The sequence below is a fragment of the Cinclus cinclus genome, chromosome 10, assembly GCF_963662255.1.
Source record: "Cinclus cinclus chromosome 10, bCinCin1.1, whole genome shotgun sequence".
NCBI classification, from domain to species: domain Eukaryota; kingdom Metazoa; phylum Chordata; class Aves; order Passeriformes; family Cinclidae; genus Cinclus; species Cinclus cinclus.
The window spans coordinates 2,169,598-2,192,323 of NC_085055.1; positions in this window are offsets into that span (position 1 = coordinate 2,169,598).

The following is a 22,726-nucleotide window of genomic DNA, read 5'->3' on the forward strand; positions in this document are numbered from 1 at the left end:
AATAAAACCTTGGAAGAGGATGTCCAGGGATGTGATGGAATCACTGTCCTTGGAAGAGTTAGAGGAATGTGCAGATGTGACACTCGGGGATGTGGTTTGGGGGTGGCTTTGGCAGTGCTGGAAATGTTTGCATTGATGATTTTGGAGACTTTTCCAACCTTAGTCATTCTGTGATAACTGTGGGGCTTGGAAAGGGTTTTTGGTCCTGCTGGAATTTTTGTGCTTTCCCAGGGACAACATTAAATATTCTGTCTGAGCTCATTATCCCACTCCGCATCTCATTCCCTTCCCTGGAGAGAACAAAATTCCCAGACTCATCTGTGCAGCTCATGGCATCCCCCATGGTGGCCTCTCTGCTGCTTTTTTGAGTAATCCTTTGGTTTTTTTCCTGCATCTTCGTCACTTTTCAGGACTATTTTCAGGGCAGGGCATGGATTCTGCACTGGGCAGGATTGAAGATGTGGGATTTGGTTGTGAAACCAAACGTCTGTGGGACCTTCATTATGGGCTCCCTCTGGAAAAAAAAAAAAAAAGAAAAAAGAGAAAAAGAGAAAAGGGCTCTTGATGGAAATCAGGGAGGTTCAGAGATGGTGCCATTGGCCAGCAGAGCTGAGATTCTGTAGGGACTCTGAAATCCGAGGGATTTTGGCACAGTTTGCTCTGTTTTTGAACTTGTTGAATAATGGAGTGTCATTAACGTGCCTGAGTGCACTGACACAGCTGCAGCTTTTGTGTCTCCAGGAGGGAGCAGATCTTCCATCCCTGCCTGAAGAAATCTCATGGGAAATTTTCCAATAGATCATTAATAGCAGAGCCTAAATATCCATCCCACCCCAAGAACGAGCACTCCGAGGTCTGCTAATTTGTTCTGGCAATTAATTTGATACGAGAGCACTTCCAAACGAGCAGGTGGGTGAAGGCTGTGGCAGCCTCCAGCTACTTTCTGCCCTCATCCCACCCAAAATGATCCATGAAAACCTGCTGGAGAAGGGCTTGGATCCTGCAGGATGGATCCTGGTGAGCCGGAACAAAACCTTTCCCATGGCCATGCATTTGAGGGGATCCTTGGAACTCTTCTCTGTAGTTTGGGGGTAGAGAAAGCTCTTCCCTAAATCCTGCATCATCACAGAGACTCTCCTGCCTTTCCATGGTTTATATATGGACTATTGCTTAGCTTTGGAATTATAGCTGGTGCTGATGGCTCCTTTATCTCAGAAAAAATATTAAAAAATAGCACTGAGAAAGGGAAGAGAAAGGAGTGGTTTGGTTTTCGGGGAATATCACCCTCCTTGCACCAGGGCGTGACCAGTGAAGGGTCTGGCCATCCTTTTTTTGTTTTGTTTGGTTTGGTTTTTGTTTTGTTTTTCAAGAACAGGAGAAAATGTTCTTTAAATATAATTTAAGAGATTTTTCGGAGCTCATTTTACAGTTCAGTCCAAAGCAAGATTTGGGAAATGTGTGCTGGAATGAAGGGATCTGGAGCACTTTGATTTAAGAATCTCAGCTGCAGGAGGGAAGAAAACTCATCTCATCCAAGTCCTTGATGTCATTAACTCAGGGACTCAGGAACTGGAGTTTGGCTCTTTATTCCCCAGCATGTCTAATTCTGGTCCTGTGGAAATAAAATAATTATTATTAGTTCCCATAATTCCAGTGTATTTCAGTCAGATGAAAAAGAACAAGCGACGTTTTTGACCGGTTTGACTGATAGATGCTAGGAAATAAAATATAACTTCAGCAAGGAAAGGATAAAAATAAATAATAGGGTTGCTCTTCCTCATGGATTTCTGGGGTAGTCCAGAATAAATAATTTGGAGAAGTTTGGCACAGGAAATCTCAAGACCAGACATCTTTTTGTATGGTTTTACTGCAAGATAAAAAAAATAATTTGTTAATTAAGCTTTTTTCTTTTTTTTGCATTTTTTGGTGAGATGGTCACTACTGCTCTAAAAATTTAAATATAATGATTCCTACAAGAGACACTCTTGAGGCATTCAGAGCCAGGAGAAAGTTGTCTGAGGGATTTTCTTAAATGTGGTTTCTTACTCAAAGAAGATTTTGTTCTATTTTCTTCTCTCCAAGTGCAGGACCTGCTTAGGGGACTTAAAAACTTGAATTTTTTGACACATTCAGCCCTTTCCTTCCCTTGACATGGTACCATCATCACCAATGAAGTAGAAGGTCTTCAGATCCTTCAATGTGAAATAAATGTGAAATAAATCTGCACTTTCTGCTGATTTTCTATCCGAGGGTGACAATGCCCTGCCTGCTTTTGCTTCCTGCTGTGCTCAGAATTTGTGCATTTTGCAAGAACTGACAGAGTTATCTCAGCCTGCAGCTGAGAGCATCTCGTTAATATTAAGCTCTAATTTGGAAGGGTGTTCCAAAAAAAAAAATAATCAGACTTTACAAAAAAAGAGGGATAATGGACGGAACTGAGTTCTGCAAAGGGAGGAAATTTGGTGGGAATTAAGTAGAACACCTCAGAGGAATGGAGTATTTCACCTCTTCCACTGTGATCTCTCTGTTGAAATCTGTAATTATTTGAGTGCTTTTAAACTTTTTTTCTTTAGGGTTTTATTCTCTATCTAGACACAGCAGAAAATAAGAAACTAGCTCCCTGTGACCAGAGGGGCAGCTGGAGATAAATTACACGTGCAGTTAAAAATTGAAACAGGATCTGTGTCTCCTCCGTGCCCCCTTGAACAGAAACATGGATTAGGTGGCAGAATTTTGGGAATTCACATCTCCACCACTTTGCCTGACTTTGCACCTTAGCTGTGCAGCTCTGGAGAAGAGCAACGCCCTCCTGGTGTTGCCCAGTCCCACTGGAATTTGTTCTTCCATGTTCTGGCTGATTTCAGGGGAGCACGAGGAGCAGGTTCCTACTGCCAGGATGGAAGGAGGGGCTGCAGAGCAGCTCGGAAATGTAGGAGCAGGGCTGGAAATCTTGGATCTGGCACTCCTGGGTCGTTCCTTTGTGCTGTGTTAATTGGGATGTTCACCTCTGAGGCAGGAGCTCTGCAACTGTGGGGCTGGAGCATGTCCAGGAAAGGGAATGGAACTGGGAAAGGGTTTGGGGAATTGTTGAGGGAGATGGGAAAGGGTTTGGAGAATTCCTGAGGGAGCTGGGAAAGGGTTTGGAGAATTCCTGAGGGAGATGGGAAGGGGTTTGGAGAATTCCTGGGAGAGCTGGGAAAGGGTTTGGGGAATTCCTGTGGGGAAAGGGGCTCAGCCTGGAGAAAAGAGGAATCATGGGGTCCTTGTGGCTCTGCACAACTCCCTGACAGGAGGGGACAGCCGGGGGGATTTGGGATCTTATCCCAGGGAACAGGGACAGGAGCAGAGGGAACGGCCTCAGGACAGATTGGACACCAGCAGGAATTTCCCCATGGAAAGGGTGGTCAGGGATTGGAACTGCCCAGGGAGGTTTGGGGTCCCCACCCCTGGAGGTGTCCAAGGAATTCCTGGATGTGGAACTCAGGGCTCTGGGATAAGGTGGGGATCAGGCACAGCTTGGACTCTGCTCCTTGAGGGTTTTTCCAACCTCCGTGATCCCAGAACTGTTCCCCCAGCTGAGCATTGCCTGCCCTCCCTCACCCCAGGGTCCTGCCCACCCTGTCCCAGTGCTGTGCCAGTATTATTTATAATTTATCATATACAACATTATTTATAATTTACCATACACAACGTTATTTATAATTTACTGCAACAGCAGATGGAAAATGTCCTTGCTGAGGTGTTAAGGTGAACCAGCAGCAGGACAAACCCTTCCCACTGTGCAGGGAGCATCCCCAACAGGGAAGTCAGGGCTCAGCCTGGCCTCTCCCAGGTCAATCCATGTTTTCCTGCTGCAGGAGCAGCCCAGCTCTGTAATAAACAGAGCTCCAGTGATTTGGAACGTCCCACCTTACTTAAGCCTTCATATCTTGTTTTCCTTAGCATTTCCTTAACCTTCAAAGAGGAATGGATTAACTTTTTAAGTAGGAATTTGCCGGCAACTATCAGGACTTGCATTTACCACTCAGGAAAAAAAACCAAAAAACTTGTCAGGAGAATAACTTTAGAAGAGGAGGGAATGATTCCTTGCTTAATTATACATTTAAAGATGGTAAATTTATTCCTGCAGATTATTTCAAAGGAATTATTCCGTCACCCTTAGGGAGCACTGTGAAACAGGGAATGCTCGGGCTCCTCTGCGGGAACAGAATCCTCCTGCCCTGGGTTACGGGTGAGAGTTTGAACGGGGATTGGACAGGAGAACTGGGAATGGGTGAGGAGCAAAGGATCACATCAGCTCTTAATCATCACAGTGCTCTTCAACCTCACCTGCAGTGGGTTTGCTGCTCCTGTGCTTATCTCACACCAATTAACACAGGTTTTTCTCCCAATTTAAGATTTGTGTGACAGCAGAAGCCCCCAGAGTTCCACCATCTGTCGTGGGGGAGAGCAGAGTGGGAATAAAACACCCGCCGGGTGAAGTTTAGGAATGATCCCAATGATATTTGTGACCTGGCAGTAAATCACAGCTGTTTTGTGCACCTGGACGTTCTCCTCTTGTGCTGGTGTCTTGGAATTGGGAAAATTTGGGATGTTTCCAACAACTTCATGGCCGATGTGGGCTTCTCCCTGCAGGGTCTTGTTCAGCTCTGCTGCCCTTTTCTGGGAAAACCCAGCTACCCCCATCCTGGAGTGAACTTTGGCTTTTATGTCTTGTGTCCAATAGCTCCATCTGCACCATTACATCTCTCCAATAAAATTTAGTATTATCGATTTGCATCAATTCTTTGGGGGGGGAAGTAGCCCTAGAATTGAGTGGTGAGCAGGAATTCCTGCAATAAGAAGTGGAATTATCAATTTTAGGAGAAAAGATTTTGATTAAATTCCATGGGGGGAAGTGGCCTGGATCTGATCTCCTGAATTTATGGATTGGTGGCAGAGAAGTTGGTTGAGGGCAGGATGGAGGTGCCTTTTTCTCCCTGGTTTTTTTTTTTTCCCTCTGGTGGTGAGAAATCCCTTCACAATTCTCTGCTCTGTTAATCCCCTCAATTTTGAGGTGTTTTTTAATGTTTAATCTGGAATCTCTTTGTGTCCTTGGCTGGATGTTCCCATAGGAGACAGCTCTGAGATTGCCATCAAGATATGAGACGATAAAACAGCCAAATTTTAAGTGCATTCATCCAGAAGACAAATTTTTCAGGGTCACCAGCAAAAAAAAAAAAAAAAAAAAAAAAAGTTATTTGATGTTGATTTTGAGTTTTAGGAAGCCAAGTGGAATCTGGGTTAGGCATTTTGTGTAGGAATGTTCTTATGCCACGTATTCCAGAAAATGTGGCATATATAAAAATAATAAAGTGATTTTTTTCTGTGTAATAAAATATTTCTGCCATCTTTAAGCCTGGTTCCCAGGGGTAAAAGTATGGAAATTGTTCTCCAATAATAAGTTTGCCATTTTCTTTTATCTGCGGGATGACAACACTGAGTAATCACAGAACATTATTTACAAAATTGAACCGACAGCAGTGCCTGCAATTCAAAGAATTAATATATCCACACACTCAAAAAAAACTCAAAAAAAACCAAAAACCCCAAACAAATTAGAAAGAATTCATTTGCTTGACAGCCAAAAAAAATTAATAATAAAATGGAAAAAAACAAAAAAAAAGCAAGTTTGGAGTTATTTGGCTGGGAATAATTTGAGATAGGAAGAGAGAATGTGGGGGGAGGAAGAGGAAAGGATAAAACCAGTATTTTAAATTAAATCACAGCTTAAATCGGTGTGTTCCTACAGGATGAACTGCATGAGGTTACGGGTGTGTGGTTTTTTAATTCTCTGCAGTGGCTCCCTGACAATCCTTTCCATCATCTCTTAGTTTTAGCAGAAGGTGTTTGGTGAGGGGTTTTTCCTCTGTGTGAGATCTGGAAATTTGTGTTTTACATTTTTGTTGTTCCCTGGCAGAGGGAAAGAGGGAGCAGGAAGGGATGAGCAGCACCCCTGGAACTCTGAGAAGGTTTTGGGTTCCTCCCCGTTCTGAGGGGAACAATTAGAAATTGGGTAATTTGGTAAAGCTTTATGTTATAAAATGTGTTTATTTCTGTGTGTTTTGGTGAGGAGTGTGAATTGTGACCACTGTGAGAAGTCGGGACACTGCACACCCTGAGGTTTTAGTGAGTTTTTCTCTGTGTGGCTGATTTTTACATCACCTTCCACCTAATAAATGCAGATATCTGGAATTTTACTCAGGTTTGGTAAGGGAGGCATTAGCATTTCTCTGCATGACCAAAAGCACACGCATGCACTGATCCCCACCTCGATTATTGCTCCCAGTCTTCCAGGACTGGGAATTTTATTTCATGCAGTTAAAAATCACACTTTGTGTGTGCCAACATCAGCCACATCCTCCAGAGGATCTTGATGAGGAATTGCTTTAGAACGTTGCTTGAAAACTTGGGAATATCTTGCAATCCGAATCTTATTTCTCATCTCTTTTATTTTGTAATCTTTTTCACCTTTTGGTGTACTGAAAACTGGCATAACTCAACATTTTCCTCAAGTTTTTTTACCGACCACGATGAAGATTTCAAATGTCACCAGACCTAAAGGTAGAATTATTTCACTCTTGACTATTTTGGTGTTGGCATCCAACAATTCAGTGAGTAGGACTAAAATCCTGCCAGCTCCTCTTTAGGAAAGCCTGGGAGTGTTGCAGTCTGAGGTTAACTGGAGTAAGCTTTTCTCTCTTTCCTGATTTTAATCAATGCCTCAGGGCATTGCACTCGGTTCAACCAAGCAGCAGACAAAACGCAATGCACTGCTAACCTCCAAAAGTCTGTGCACAAAGTTTCTTCATAAAATATGCATGCAGAACACAGAGCTGTAATGATAATGATCCTCTCTAGGTTATTCCGTTAAAAATTCAGCATTTTAGGGTCTGTAGGCTTTGATTTTGAGTTTTTTGGGTTTTTTTTGTAAGGAGTTCCAAGGATTTTCCTTTTGTATTTGTTTATTTTTAATGAACTTTCCATTAGCATATGAAAGTCATATTAACATCTACTGTGCTGAGCACTTACTTTAGGTTTGTTTCCACTGCTGGGATTTATTTAGCTGGGAAAAATGTGTAATAAAGGCCTGCAGATGGCATTCTTGGTCAGCCTTTAAAGCCAGTCCTGGCTGCACAAGCAGCCTCCCTTTTCCTGCTGATGGGGCAGATAAATGGGAATTTGGGATGCTGCTTTCCCCCGTGCATGTGCTGGCTGGAATCCACTTGGGGCCCTGGCGTTTCTGCAGAGCCTGAGGATGATAAGAAGTGCAGGGAGCTCTCGTGATAACTCCTGAAATCATTTCTGCTGCTGCCTGTGTCTGACTCTGACATAATCTGGAGTTAAATATGAATAAGTGCTCCCTGCTAAAGCCTGGGGAACTGAGCAGGGGTGCTGCTCCAGTTCCTCTATTATTTTATTTTATTTTATTTTATTTTATTTTATTTTATTTTATTTTATTTTATTTTATTTTATTTCTGGGTTTTTTTTGTTTGTTTGTTTCTTTTTCCTGGAGACTACTTTATTTTTCACGTAGCAGAAAGGTTATTTGTAGGAATATAAGGCTGTTTTCTGTTTGCACTCACACATTTCCAGCACAAGTGAGGATGGGAAAACCCTTCCAAAAGGAGGTGCAAGGGAACTGGGATTGCAGCAACCAGAGTAATTTTGGTTGGAAAAGTCCAGCCTTTGACCAAATACCACAATTCCCACCAGACCATATCCCAAAGTACCCCTGTGAGAGCTAATTCCACAAAAGTTTTCCAAAAATGCTCGTTCCAAACAATTTTCCCAAAAATTCTCAATCTATGGACCGTGCTTTGTGGGACTGTTACTTAGGGAGGGATTAAGGGAACAAACTGGGAAGCCAATGGTTTTCCCAAACATTTGAAACTCCTTTCTGGTAAAAAAAAAAAAAAGAAGATCTTTTAGCCTGACACTTGCCATAGTTCAACAGCTCCCAGGAAACATCCCTGTCATGTTTATTTTCCAGTGATGATAACATGGACCTCGTTCCTCTTCCTACACCTCTCAGATAAGTAGATTCAGCTTTGTAGCAAAAATCAAATTCCCAATTGTCCATAAATTGATTTCTGTGCAGTAGGATCTATTTGTGTGTGCATTTTTGGGGACTGGCTCCTAATTCCCTTAAATATCCTGTTTGCAGGGCTCTGTCCTACTCTTTGAGCCACTTTTCCTGTGCAGTTTCTGTTTCTCAAATCCAAGAAAACCCTTTTTATCAAACCTGTGTCTTTTTTACTTTTTACAGGAAAGAACTGGGAGCTAATTGTCAACCAGGATCTTACGTCTGGATAAAGAGTTAAAAATCACATCAGTAAACACATCCTTGGCCTGGACACAGCAAATGGGACCAGGGATTGAATTATGGAATTCTGGAATGATTTGGGTTGGAAGGGGTCTTAAATCCCATCCCATTCCACCCCTGCCATGGGGACACCTCCCTGGACTCTGTCCCAGGCTGCTCCAATCCCAATGTCCAGCCTGGCCTGGGACACTCCCAGTGATCCAGGGCCAGCCACAGCTGCTCTGGGAATTCTGTGCCAGGGCCTGCCCACCCTCAGGGAGGAATTCTTTCCCGATATTCCATCCATCCCTGCCCTTTGTCCATGTGAAGCCATTCCCTGTGTCCCTGTCCCTCCAGCCCTCGTGAATTCTCTCTCTCCCTCTTTCCTGTAACCCCTTCAGGAGAGTCACAATTAGGTCACCCCAAATTTTCTCATCTCCAGGCTGGTTTATGGTGCACCAGGAGATGATGCAGAGGTTCTGCTCCCCACATCCCAGCCTTGCCTTTTCCTGGAGGTTTCCTTTACGAGGAGCCTCTGAAAGTGTACTTTTCATATAAAACACTCAAAATTCTGGCTGGGCCAGCTGGTGCCAGGTCGACAGCAAACCCCATGTGTGGAAATAAAAAACCCCTTAAAACAACTGCAGAGGGAACCCTGAGCAGGAGACGAGAGACAAGAAATGTTCCTTTATTAGCTGAAATCATGGGCAGAGTGAAATGTCCTTAATGGACAGACACAGCAGGACAAGATTGGGTGAGGATGAGCTAGAGTTTGATTAATTTTATGGGATATGATTGACTTTGTTTGAGGGTTTATTTCGTGGCTTCTCTTCAGGAGCCCCTGTTTTAATTGTCAGATGAGCTGAGCAGCAGTGGCGAGGTGGTTGTGCAAGGTCACCGTGGGCCATGCTGGAAGGGAAAAAGAGGAAAAGCCACAAAATAGAACCAGTTTTAATCTTAGGCTGTGTCTGGCTAGAGATCTGGAACCGAATCTCCAGGAGGAGAAGGCAGGGTGAGGCTGGGGCCCTAAATCCCATCCAATTCCACCCCTGCCATGGCAGGGACACCTTCCACTGTCCCAGGCTGCTCCAAGCCCTGTCCAGCCTGGCCTTGGACACTTCCAGGGATCCAGGGGCAGCCACAGCTGCTCTGGACATCCTATTCCAGGGCCTGCCCACCCTCACAGCAAATTCATATAAACACAGGGACATGAATTTTCTGCTTTTAGCTTATTCTGTGGATGTCTCATCAGGTTTATAGAAGAACGTGGCTTCTGTGCTCTTGGTGCTGTGTGTCCTGAGAAAATGATGGAGCTGGGGTGAAGGTGGAGTTTTCTGTTCAAACGTGATGATTTTGGGAGGCCAAGGGAAAGATATTTTTCTGGGTGTAGAAGGCTTTGGAGGGCAGGCCAAGCCCTGGATGGCTGAGCAGCCCTGCCTGGCACCACTCCATCCTCAGGGATGTACTGCTGCACTCCCCTAAGAGGGAAGGAGAGGATAAGAGAGAAAAAAAAAAAATCTATCCCGAATTTATCTTGATTACATCCATTTTCCTAAAGGAGTGTATTTTTTAACCAGCCCTGGAAGATTAAGCTGATTTTCCCACTTTTTTTTTTTTCAGTGTTTTCTGTCTTGTGATCTGCATTCTGGGAATATCAGAGCCACACAGCCGAGATCACAAGATGGAATGTTTGGAATATCAGGGCAGGAATGATAATGCAATGCCTTTTTACTTTTTATTTTCATCTTGGATCCAGCTGTGTGTCACATTAAAGAGGGACTCCTGTGCTCTAATAACTGTCCTTCCCAAGGTTACAGACCACTGCTGGAAGACAAAGAGAGGCAAAATTGTTTAACTAGAGGAAAGAAGTTTCACTTTCCTTGTGCTTGTTTTCCACGTAATCCTGTCACTGGTTTATCAGGGACAAAATATATTCTGAACACATGCTGGAATAAACAGCACGCAGAGCTCAGCTCTGATGGATGCTCAATATGGAGCTGTCGGAGCTGGATGAGTTTACACTTCCATTTTTTTTTTTTTTTTTTTTTGGCTCTTTAAATGCAAAGACCAAGAGTCAGGGACATCGTGGAGACTTGTGACACTCAGTGGCAGACACTGAATTAAAAAAAAAAAAAAAAAAACAGCAAAAATATGTTGTTTTCATTCATACAGTGACTTCTGCAGTCATTTCTTACCTCTGGCAGATTTAATATTCTGGGCAGATAAATTGTAATAAATATTCTGATAGTTAATAATAATTTTGGGGCAAAAGCCACGTTCAGCTCATATTGAATCTTATCAAATGATTCTTGTTGACTCAGTGGCAGCACTGAGACCTCAGTAACTGCTCAGATTAATCCAATCAGATTATTAATTCTTTGGAGAACGATGATTTAATTTTTTTATCAGCCCTGATTGAGTAAAAGCTCCTTGTGGGGTGAGGAGAAAGGAGCTGGGAGTCTTTGGAGCTGGTGTTCTGTGGAGCTGGGTGGGTTTTGAGGTCCCTTCCATCCCAGAGCAATCTGGGATTCAGAGCTGCCTTTGTCCTGGAGTTCTGAGAGTTCTCATCCTGCTGGGACAGAGCCTTGTGAACTCCCTGCTGCTGTGGCTGAATCATTTTGGGAGAACGACAACTTTTCAGGCAGCTGTTCCAGTCCTGGGGGATTTCTGAGGTCCGTGGAGGGAAAGAGGGTGGCTCCAGAAGGAGAAATCCATTAAGGAGAGAACGCTGGGCTGTGCTGGGTAATGGAAGCGCAGTGAAATGTTGTCTGTGCTGATGTGGGGTTTGTGCAGCTACAGGGAATCCCCTGGAGCCATGCCCGTGCTTCAGGAAGGTGTGGAACCCACTTTTCCAGCTGTTAACACGGGTGTAGGGATTCCTGCGAGCAGCTCCTTGTAGAGGAGACAATCCCTCTGCAGATAATCCTGTGAGGACCCCCTGGCATTGTCTTTGAGATAGGAAAAACTACTTGCTTAGAATGACTCATGCTAGAAAAAATGTAAGCTCTTCTTCTTATCTTTTTAGAGCATTATTGGTTAGGTTTGATTCTTTATAATTAGTTGTCCCAAACAGAGAAACATAATGCAGTTGGCCAAAATGTGTTTTCCATTGGTTTACTTGTGATCCCCCCAAACCCTATAAAATTACATGTGTGATCCCCCATCCTTGGATTTGTGGCCTGACCCCTTCAGGGACAATAATAAAGCCTGTGGAAAAAGTCTGAGCTGCTCTCCCGGTCTCTTTACGCCAGCTGGAAACTGCAGGTTTCTGTGAGAAACCATGAAGCTGAGTGCCTGAAAGGCCAGCAGCACTCACAAACCTGGCAGCTTTCCCCTGCCCAACAACAGCAGGGCAAGGGGGGACAAGAAAATGTTATGGTTCCTGGCTGTGCAAACAGCACATTCCACACAGGGGAACATTCCTCCTCACACTGGACACACTTTAAACTCAGTCCGGGTTACTACTCTGAGCTCTACGGTATACGAAATAGAAAATAATATCCTAAACAAACCTGGTGTGCCACATGCTAAAGGAACAGTTTAATGGAAGCCCTTGGTAAGGAATTAGGGGCTGTATTAAATGAAGTTTAAATAAAACATGAGCTAGAAAGAGTGTGTGGAAATTCTGGAGAAACACCTGTGGGATGCTGACCAGCCAACACATTTCAGAGTAGCTGTGCCAGGAGTTTTATGCCCCAGACAGTGTTGGAGATATAAAACCCCATCAAGGAAGAAAAAAAGAAGATGAATTTTAAAAAGTCTGGGTACTAAGTCTCATATTATTATCAACTTAATTGTATACTAAAAGGAAGGAGCAAATTCGGGTCAAAACTTACAGCCATCATTTAAGCTGATAGGAACATAAAAGCTTTAAAGAGCACTGGGATCAGAAGAACAAAGCTGATAAATGAATTTCTGGGTTATTTCTCAGCTTTGAAACCTTCCTGAGGTCAGCAGGGGCTTTGTCAAATCTTTCGGCTACAAAGGAAGGGGCTCCAAACCGTGAGACAGAGCCACCCACGATTCCTAAACGCACCTGAGTAAAAATCATTTTAGGTTTGCTGTTTGTTCCCAGTCCTTTGCATGGTGTTGGGAACAGACAAGACCAAACTTCTCACGGACAGGGCTTCAGCTGATGAGAATTTATTTTCTAAAATCTCTGCAAGTGCCTCTCTATGTGTTGTGGGAGAGTTTTGAAACCAAGGACTGAAGTCACTCCAGAGCACGTCCATGTCCGTGGAGGACACAAACCCGGGGGGATCCATGAGCTCTGTAGGAATGATGAAAAACCTTGGGTTAAAAGGGACATTGAAGCCCATGGCAGGACACCTTCCACCATCCCAGGCTGCTCCAAGCTGGCCTGGAACACTTCCAGGGATGGAGTATCCTCAGCTTTCTGGGAAATTGGTTCCAGAGCCTCTCCCCCCTCTGAGTAATCCAAGTAGAACTCTTTTAATTACAGGAATTTTACAGTGTTTTCCTCTTCCCTTGCAAAAAATATAAGGCATGAGGAGTTGCAGAAAAGATCTTTGTCCATGATTGTGGACAAAGGTACATTTCTGAGACGACAATATTTTAGTACAAGCTTTAAAAAAAAGGAAGTACATTTTTATTGAAAAAAAATATTACTAAAGAACCCCAAAATTCCCCCTAAGAAAGGACCTCTTTTGAGTTGCCTCTTCCTGAAGACATGGTGAAGAATTGCTGGATGCAGGATCTGCTGAACAAGAAAAAATCCTTGATTTCTGAATGCTTCTGGATATCATCCTGACACGTTGGAACTTTGTGGGTTTCATGCTGGCTATTTTGTTTCACAGGGACTTTCTGGACTTCCCTTTCCCTTGAATTTAGCACCTTGTGTAAGTAATTAGTGATGCTGGATACTGCAGGAAATCACTTTGTAGGGTACGATCCCACATCATTCCTGCATTTATATGAAGTCTGAATTCTCTTCCCACATGAGAGTGGGATTAATTAACAGTTTTTAATGCTTGACAGAGCAGGTAGGAAATATAACTCTGTGTTGTCTTGATGTGCACGTGCTGCTTGTCTCAGACCCATGTCCTGTCTGGAACATTCCACAGTTTTTTTGTGGAAAATCCCAGTTTTCTGGTGCTGCCACACCCCTATTTTTGTCACTGTGCAGCCCCAAGTTTCTCCTGTTAATAGTGCTGGAGCTTTTTGGCAACCTGTGGATACCTGAGCCCATGAGGGCAGTTTAGAGCATTGCTACAAGCAGAGTAAAAATACAATTATTTTACTATTCCCAGCCAAGAGAAGGGTGGATAAAATCTACTCCGTTTTTTTCTGTGATGGCAGCACCAAAAGCAGAGGATCCAGGAATTTCTAACCAGGCCATTGTTAGCTGCACCATCTATTAGTGACTTTTCTTTTTTCTCCTGCCTTCACTCAGGGTCAGGATTGGAGCGCGATACACAGATTTTCTTGTTCAGTTGCTTATTAAATCTTACCTAAGGTACAGAGAATTCTTCAGCACTTCTAGCTAACAAGTTGAAAGTGAGAAAATGCAGCTGTATCCATCTAGTTCCAAGGTCTTTTAAAGCCTAACTTTAGCTCCAGTAAAAGTGCAGAGGATCATGGCTTAATGCCATGGGAAAACCCTTGAAACAGGGGTGAGTAAAAAAATCACCCCAGAATCCCCCAGTTCCAGTTTGCTGATCACTGCCAGAAAGTTCTCTGCTTCCCTCGTTATCATCGGCTCCTTTTTGCTGCAATAATTTTAATTTCCCAATCGCCCCTCTTTATTGGGCCCCCTCCCTGAACCCCACCCTAATCCCTCCCCTCCTCCAGGTTTATAAACACCCCTGCCATGCCCTGACACCTCCTTTAATCCGTTTTGCCCTCGTGCATGGATCAAACCTCCCTGTACCATCTGTCCTGGTTCGTTCAGTACAAACTGTTCCCTTTGCTGGTTGTTATTTTCTAGTATTCAAGTTTTTTAGTTCCCCAACAATCAGGTTGGATTTTCTTTCTGCATAAAATCACCGAGTTCCTTGAAGCCGCAGACCCGACCAGCAGGGCTGGGATGGATTGGAGACTACACCTAACATTCCAGTTAAAAACTGACATCTGTGTTATTTATACTTTTGACCCAGTAACCAGACACCTGTGACCTGCACTGCGGGATTTTCTATCCAACCAAAAAGTGCTGCCTGAAACCAAGAAGAAGGAACAAGAAGGAAGAAAAGACAATGCCCAAAATCCCCCATCTTGTCCCACACCTATTTCTATATTCTAAAACCCCAAATTCCAAACCCTTCACCATGTGAAATCACACACTTCTATTCAGCACACCCCTGATTTTAACTCCATCACTCAAATTTGGATCCTTCTCCAAGGCCTCAGGTCAAAAGCAGTGTTCTCCTGAGGGTCAGTGTCAGAAAGCTCAAAAATGCCAGATTTCTGGGACCCAACAAGCCATGACACCAACTCTCCCTGAGGCACTTCTGCTGCTTTTTCCCCCCTAAAAATGGCAGCAAACTCCAAATTCTGCATTAAACCCAGTGGTGTGTAAAACAAGCTGTGGAGATTTATCATTCTGCTGCTGCTTGTTGACCTTAGCTCCGTTTTCCTTATCTTTAATAAAAGAATGATTTTGTATTCCCGGAGCTGTTCCCGCGGCTGTCGACTCCAGGCCGCGAGGAGGCCGCGGCGAACAAAACAAGCTGTGCACAGGAGTATTTTAAATATTTTCCTCTCTTTCAGGTGGCATTTGAGTTTGCCAGGGTGGATAATGGCAGGCTGTGACACGCGTCAGCCCTCGGTGACAAGCAGCATGAGGAATAGATTTGGGATGGAGAGGAAATAAATGCGGGAATCGATGGATTCTGCCGGCTGCGGTGAACCGTGCAGGCCCCCGTGCCTGACGATTTCATGTTTTATGCAAAAGTGCAAACTCTCCTGGAATGTGTTAAGGAGTCTGAGCTCAACAGCATTTACGGGAAGAGAAGGAAATGTGGAGGGAGCAGAGCAGCGAGCAAACCTGGGTGGCCGCTTTGAGCAGCTGCTCACAACTTCACACAAAAGACTCCAGCTCAATATTTCAGCGCTGAAAACATCATTTAATGCAGTTATGCAGTGATTACATGATCCCTCTCTAAGGGCATTTAAAGGTTGTGATGTCGTTCCATTAGCAGTGAGAAGAAAAAAAAAAAAGGGATTCTTTTTCCCTTAATTTTTTTTCATTAGTAGCACGAAGAAAATGCTGCAAAAATGGCCATTCTTAGTTGGCCTCATCCTGCAGTGCAATTTTTGTGATTGCCTCTCTTGCAGACCTCCCTGCTCCTCTCCCTTACTTTAAAAAGTCATTTTTGTCAGCCCGCATTTCAGTCCTTGCTGTGAAGGTCTGAAACGTGATATTCTTTTCAAGGTCTCTAAAAATGAAGAGAGAACCCCAGTTTCACAGTTGCAAATAACTGGGTGCAAATTTGCTGAACTGTTTTATTACTTTGAAATGTTTGATAGCTGAAAATCAGGGAGTTAAATGCCTGTAATGTAATTATGGATTTATTGAGCATTAGAGACTGAATCGAGTTAATTTTTATTATGTGTTCTTTTAAAGTAAGGATGGTCCGGGGTTAGCTTGATCACCTGAATCATCTGTCTTTGTCCACAAACATAAAACTTTAAAAAATTATGAATAATCCCTAAAGTCATGAACTAGAAGGGTGAGATGATTAAAATTCATGTGGAGTCCACCCTTCTTGCCCTTTTGTATTTTGGCCCTCTGAGTTCTTCTCTATTACTGTCAAAGATAAGAATAAAACTTTCTTAGGTCAAAGTGAAATTAATTTTGAAATTTCTTCAGCTGGATAAATTAAAACCCCATGAATCTGCAGGAGTTGCTGACACCGTGTAAAGAGAAATACCTGCATGATACAAAGGACTTCTGAGAACTGGTACTGAATCTTGGATTTTAAAAAAGGCCTTTTATTGATTAAATGTGCAGTTTATAGAAACAAAAACAATTACTTCAGCTCTGATTTGGTACTCAATGTGAAGATGCCAAAATATCTGCCCACTAAAGTAAATTATTTTCTGTATTTTTGCCAATGCATTTCAGGGTATGAAACTGCAAAGGAATTTTGTTTTTTTTCCCTTGAGATATTGGTATTCAGGTAACCATCCATTAACGTGGATTTAATTCTAACATATGCAAAATAGGAGCACGAAGAATTTGGGTTTTATGCAGGAACATTTTTGTTCTGAAAGTTTTTAGGCATTTGCTCAGGAATTATCCCTGCATGGCATGAGAATGAGTCTCATTCCTATTAGAAAAGGAGAAAAATCTGTCTATGCTTGAAGGGTTTCATAATGGAGACAGAAGGAGAAGGTCAGAACCTGATGCTGGAGTGGGCTTTTTTTTGTTAGTAATATTTCACAGATTTCTAAATATTCACCAGCATCAGTACCTGACCAATAATTAACTTCTCCAGATAAAGGTGAATTAAGCAGCTGAAAGATTTGTTTCAAAACCTGCCAGTGGCAGAAATGGCTTTTTTCTTCTCTTCTTCTTCTTCTTTTATTTTTTTTTCTTGGTGGAATCATATTTTATTTAGATTTGGAATTTTTAACTTTTAAATGAAGCAATAAAACCTTTAAGTGTTTTCTCCTGCATCCCCGTTTCTCCTGCGCTGCTGCTCTGAGTGATGGAGCCAAGCCTGAGCCTCACACTTTGAATAATGCATTAATTTCTCTGCAAGATGTGCAAGGCTGGAGACTCATTTTTGTCAGGATTCTGCTTCTGGTTACTTTGAACAGAAACTTTTTGTTTCAGCTGAGTGTCAGGAGGGGGGATTCTTGGATGTTCCTGTGCAATGCCCGATTTATCCAGTGGAAAGGGTGCTCCCCCTGGAAATTATGGTCTGGGATTGTTATTGTTGGGCTTTCTCACTTTTTTTTTGGAATTATTGCCCATCCTTCAGACTGGCAAAATGCTCTGTGAGCGGTGAAATTGAGGAAAGTGATAACAAAACCTCTCCTTTGCTGCTTGTTCCTTTTAAATTCAATGAAAATGTTCCTGAAACGGAGCGAAATGGCGAAAGCCAAGGGCCAGCACTTCAAAATGGATTTTAAATGGTTTCTCCAGCTTGTGTGTGAAGTTTCTCTGCGGTTTGAAAGCTGAAGTGGCACCATCTCCCTGAGATGAGATACTGGCCTTGCTTCGTGGAAAGGAAAATTGAAGTCCCCAAAGGTCTTGGGACGCTCAGGTCCCCTGGAAAGGCTCTCACAGAAGAGTCTCAGACAGAGAACCAATCCCAGTTTAAACCTTTATTAGAAAAGTGGGGTTTTGGGCAAGGGCTAAATATTTTGTCTCTTGAGTCAAACATGCATTTGACAAATCCCCCAATCCTGAAAGGGAGAGGCGCAGTGCAAATTAACAAATGCCACCACTGGCTCTAATTTCAGCAGTGTCACTGCTTTGACAGATTCATTTTCTTTGCCTCACCGTGATTGGGAATTGTCCCTGCCTGGGGCTGGGGGAGCTGCAGGAAGGGCAGTGCTGAAGGTCAGCTGGCTCTGAAATAAAACTCCTTTTTATTTTCCTGCCACTTTTGCCTGCCAGGGTCAAGGCTCTTCTCCTTGCTCCTAGAAAATGTAGGAAGCAATTAAGATTGATTCATGCCATGAGCTATTTGATTTATTTTGGATTTGGTTGTCTGGGCTCTTTCTAGCAGGAGGAAAAACCCCGAATATTCTCCTGCCCAACCTCATCACTTGGTCTGGAAAAACTTCCAGCACACTGGACAAGTCTTTAGAAGAACTGATTGCTGTTTTGTCTCTTGTTCTTTGATTAAAAATATATATATATATTAAAGGGATGTAATGCTATTCAGGCAAATTATTGAATAAATAATTTGCCACTCAGCCTGTGGATATGTGAGAAAAGTGTTGTAATATTCCTGCAAGATGGCAAAGTTTTTATCTATCACTTGTGTTTGGGGCTGTGGAAACCCATCCATTATTTCCTGACACAGCAAAAGCCCCAGAAATTGCAGCCATTCCTTGGCTGGCACAACAGCCACTTGTTTGCAGGTATAAATATGTGCAAAAGAAGGGATTAAAAGCAAAAACTTAAAGAAAATCAACAACCACTGGGTTCCTTCTCCTCTGTCCAGTGTGTGATGTGATTTTGTGCTGACACCTTGATATTCCAGAGGGATTTTTGGAGCCACCGGTTCAGCCTGGAGCTGGCTGATGTGGCATGGTCCGTGCCCACTGCCATGGAATTCCAAAGGGGAGAGTGCTGAGAGGTGGCCAGGGATTTTCTCCTGGGGGAGTCACTCAGAAGACCCAAATCTTTTTCTTTGTTTCAGACAGAGATGGGGCTTTTTTTTCAGGAATGTGTTGCTTGGAGTTAGGGAGAGCTGGGCACCTCTGTTTTTTTTGTCTTCTTCTTGCCCTTTCTTTCTTGCCTCTTTCTTGCCTCTTTTTTGCCCCTGTCTTGCCCTTTTCTTCCCCTCTGTTCTCCTTTTTTCCTTTTCCTTTTCCTTTTCCTTTTCCTTTTCCTTTTCCTTTTCCTTTTCCTTTTCCTTTTCCTTTTCCTTTTCCTTTTCCTTTTCCTTTTCCTTTCCCTTTCCCTTTCCCTTTTCCTTTTCCTTTTCCTTTTTCTCTTTCCTTTTTCTCTTTCCTTTTTCTCTTTCCTTTTCTTCCCTTCTTCCCTTTCCCCCCCTCCGTCTTTATCCCCTTCCAATTTATTATTGCTCTTTAAAAAAATATATCACCCAATTCCTTCCTTCCAACGCTTCATTTCCCCTTCCCCAATCCTTCATTTTCCCTTCACCATTTTTTCCTGCCTCACTTGGGTTCCTGTCTAAAACACCCAAGTGGCAGCAGAATTTTTTATTTATTTTTATTTCCTCTAGGCTGGCATTTCCAGGATGTAACCAGGTGCTGTTTTCCCTCGGCCGAGACTACCTGAGCCCAGCTTTTGGGACAGGCAGGAGACTCTGGAATTCTCACAAGTTTTCCTCTCTTTTTTCCTTCAAAACAACTCAAAATTAGGAAGGTGCAGCCCTGGATGATGATGGAGGCTGTGCAGGACGTTCCCTTGATGTGTGTGCTTGGAGCTATCCCGCTTTTCCAGGTGTTTTCCAGCGGTTTTCCAGCTGTTTCCCAGATCCCTGCTGCTCCTGGGCTGATCATTTAAGCTCCGTGAGACTCCACGGTGGGATTTGGAGGGATGAGAAGTGTTGGGAGCACAATGGGATGGGGAAGCTGCGCCTTTGAAACGCAAAGAGGGTGAAATCGCGCCGTGGAAATTCCTGTTAAACCATCAAAGCCAGGCTTAAATCGTGGAAATTCCTGTTAAAACATCAAAGCCAGGCTTAAATCGTGGAAATTCCTGTTAAAACATCAAAGCCAGGCTTAAGTCGAGCTCAAGTGAACGAAGCCTCGTGCCTGCGGGTAGACTTCACCCTGGATGTTTATTTTATTTTATTTTTTATTTTTTGGGGAGGAAAGAAGCTGTTTAAACTGGAAACCACAATGTTTAGTCGGGATAAAAGCAGGGATCCATTACTCAGGAGTACAAATCCACCCTTTAGCTCCTCAGCAGGGATTATATTGACCTGGAGAGGGCTGGGGGCAGTGGCTGAGCAGTTTCCTCGAATAATTTATTGAAAATGTTAGGATCAAATTTGATTGTGCCTCACAGTGGGGAGGGCACATCCAACCGGGTTTCCCCATCCAAATTTTACTGAAAACTTGGCAAATACAAAAATAATTCCCCAGCAGGAGAGGGGAGGGAAAGGGCAAAGCCAAAAGGCGAAGAATTACCCTGGGGTTGAGGCAGCCTCAGGATCTCTGGAAGCTCTCGAGGTTTTCAGCCCCCGTGGCCTCCTGTGACATCCCAGTTTCTCCCAGGTAAAAGTGTCCAAAGCTTCTTTTTCAGCAACTCATCTCTTCCGATCTTTTCCCAAGATTGATTTCCCACTCTTTCCATTAAGAATTTGAGGGAATTATTAATCATAACACCGAGGCTCTTCACCAATGAATAGGTTTATTAGATGTTATTAATCAAATATTTTTTACTGCGCTCTTCATAAATGCTGTTTTATATTGTTATCAGCTCTTCACACCCCGCCTGTTGTACCCCCAAATGCTTTTATATTTCATGGAAAACCAAAAGCGACTCACAAGCAAAATAATCAGTGAATTTTTCTAATACATTTTCTTTAAATGGAAGATGCCTAAAGGTGTAAATGGGGATTTAATGAAAATGTAGGATTTTGAGACAGGGTGAAGCTTTTTTCCCCTTTGCCCACAGTTTCCATGGAATTGCAGAGCAAACATGGCAAAATGAAGAGATTTTAAGCACAATCCAAGGTGTTTTACAGCCTCACCCTCTTCCAAGGCACAGCATCTTTCCCTTGGGAATGGCACCACCAACATCCCACATTCCCCATTCTGCATCCCACTGGGAAAAAAAAAAAATAAAAAAACAAACAGATCCCAGGAAAGGACCAAGGAGCTGAGAAAGCAGCACCTGCTCTGAACTCCAACTCCTCAGCTCATTGCGTTCCTCAGAAGATTCTTAAAGCACCTTCTGCTTCTCCTCACCCATGAAATTCCTTGTGCATAACCAGCTCTGAGTGCCCTGTCCAGCATCCATCTTTTCTCCAGTGGCTCCAGCGCATCCTTGGAATGCCAACAACCTTTTATTGCTGCTGTGTCAGCCAACAGCAAAAAAATGCACCCTGTATCTGCACAGGGGACGTGGAGAGCCACCCGTGCATATTAAACAGCTTAATAATGGTTATTAAATTGCAGGGAGAGATGGGGTTTGGTTGAGGAGAGGCTTTGCCTTCCCCTTCTCCCAGTCTGGCAGGTGAGATGTGGCCCCGGACACCTCAAGGAGACAGCGCTGAGCGTGTCACAAAGTTCTGCACTTGCTGTGATCACTGATAAATTAATTAAGCTTCTTTTGGAAGTGATGGAAACGGACTATTTATAGCTGAGAGCGTATTTACCAGCCTCAGAGGGAAACTGCAATTACATTTTTGTTTAAGAACGTCACTGTCTGCCCTGACCTTTCCTTGCTTTCTCCTGCCCTTCAAAGCAGAGCGAATTCCCGGGAAGTGGCGGGCTGGAAGGCGGAGGGGTTTGGTCGGTGCGGAGGGCAGAGGCTGTGGCAGCAGTGACACAGCTCTCACAGAGAGCTCTGACAGTGCTGCTGCTCCTTCCCAGCCCATCCCGGCAGCGTTTGGGAAAAACAGCATCCCGTGATCCAGGCTGGGATCTGCCTAGCCCTGCCCAAAATCCTCTCGGAGTCCTCTTCTTCTCTGTGTGGGGTGACTTGGGGATTTTTGGAGTTTCTGGCCATGGAAAGCTCTCCTGCTGGCGTGGGGAGAGCCACCCTGCAAGCAACAGATTCCAGAGGCAACCACAGAATCCTCGGATTGGAAAAGACCATAAAGATCTCATTCCAGGGACACGTCCCAACATCCCAGAGCTGCTCCCAGCCCCAGTGTCCAACCTGGCCCTGGACACTTCCAGGGATCCAGGGGCAGCTCCAGCTCCTTTGGGACACCTGTGCCACTGGACGAGCCATAACTTCTTGAATTCCTTAACGACAGGATCTTTTTCTTATCCCATGTGCCCCAAATTCCAGTTTACTCATCCCCCTGTACAGCCCCCAGAGCTGATGTACATTGATTTTTAAAGCTAGATTTTTTTTTTTCTTACAGGGAGCAGCAATTACAGGGAATACATTTTTAAATGAAAAATCCTTCATATTTTTTTTTCACAAAAGTTCCTTTTTTTTTATTTTTTTTTTAACTAAGATCCCTCCAACTTCCTGTTCGTATTTCAGGAGACGAACAATGCAGATTTTTAAGTCTGTAACAACAAACACCATTCCAAAGCAGTTGGAAAAAATCCTCTTGAGGAAAAGCATCTCCCAGCTCCAGATGGCTCCTGCATTTATTGTCATTACAGTGTCATTTGCTACAGCAGAACGAGTTTCCTCTGGGGAATTGAAACCCCACACTGTGACACAGGACAGATGCCTGGAACTCTGTGCCCAGGACATTTTTGCCACTGGACAAAAGCTCCACGTGGACAAGGAATGATGGATGTGTCTTGTGCTTCCCCAGACATCCCTGGCGACACGTGGGAAGGGATGGGTGGGATTATGTCAGCCCAAAATATCAGCAGGCAGGTGATGTCTGCTCAAAACAAAGAGCCAAACCACGGTGTTATAAATGAGGAGCAAGAAGTTTCGATATTTAGCCAAGTTCAGATTGTTTTATTTGGTACAGACGGGGCGAGCAGCGCTGGGGAACGTGAGGGGTCACTCCACGCTCCACCAACCTTGGTTTGCAGCTCCTTTTTATAGGATGGTTTTCCTCGTAGTCATCA